This window comes from Arachis duranensis, chromosome 2 (assembly GCF_000817695.3).
Source record: "Arachis duranensis cultivar V14167 chromosome 2, aradu.V14167.gnm2.J7QH, whole genome shotgun sequence".
Classification (NCBI taxonomy): Eukaryota; Viridiplantae; Streptophyta; class Magnoliopsida; order Fabales; family Fabaceae; genus Arachis; species Arachis duranensis.
Window position 1 is genome coordinate 7,713,075 of NC_029773.3, and position 899 is coordinate 7,713,973.

The window sequence follows — 899 nt, forward strand, 5'->3', positions numbered from 1 at the left end:
GGAACATAAAGCCTACTGGGCAACCAGATTCCTAAACTTGGATGCTAAGTTAGCTGGTGAAAAAAGATTGCTCCAGCTAAATGAGCTAGAGGAGTTCAGACTCAGTGCCTTTGAAAATGTAAAAATTTATAAGGAAAAGACAAAGAAATGGCATGACAAGAAGTTGTCATCCAGAGTCTTTGAGCCAGGACAAAAAGTCCTGCTCTTCAACTCTAGGCTCAGATTATTCCCAGGAAAACTTAAATCCCGTTGGAGGGGTCCGTATGTAATTACAGGAGTATCACCATATGGATATGTTGAGCTTCAGGATACTGATTCTGACAAGAAGTTCATTGTTAATGGACAGAGGATCAAGCATTATCTTGAAAGCAATTTTGAGCAAGAATGCTCAAAACTGAGACTTGAGTGATTCTCAGTGAAGGTTAGCTAAAGACAATAAGGAAGTGCTTGCTGGGAGGCAACCCAGTGATTAGCAGGGTATCTGTTCTGTTTAATAAAGGGTTGATACATATTCTAAAAGGGCAATTATCAAAATTGAAGGAATTCACAGAGTTACAGAAGGATTCAGTGCAAAAAGCAGAGAAAAAGAGCTTGCTGGCGAAAAAATGCCAGTAAGGAGTACTTTGGGCGTTAAACGCCAGAATGAGCACCATTCTGGGCGTTTAACACCAGTAAAGGTGCCATTTTGGGCGTTAAACGCCAGAATGGGCACCATTCTGGGCGTTTAACGCCAGGTGTGCAGCATCCTGGGCGTTTAGTAAAACGCCCAGTGATAAAGGGATTTCTGGCGTTTAACGTCAGGCAGGGTACCTGGCTGGGCGTTAAACGCCCAAATTGGCCAACAAATGGGCGTTAAACGCCAGAATGGATACCATTCTGGGCGTTTAACGCCAGAAAGG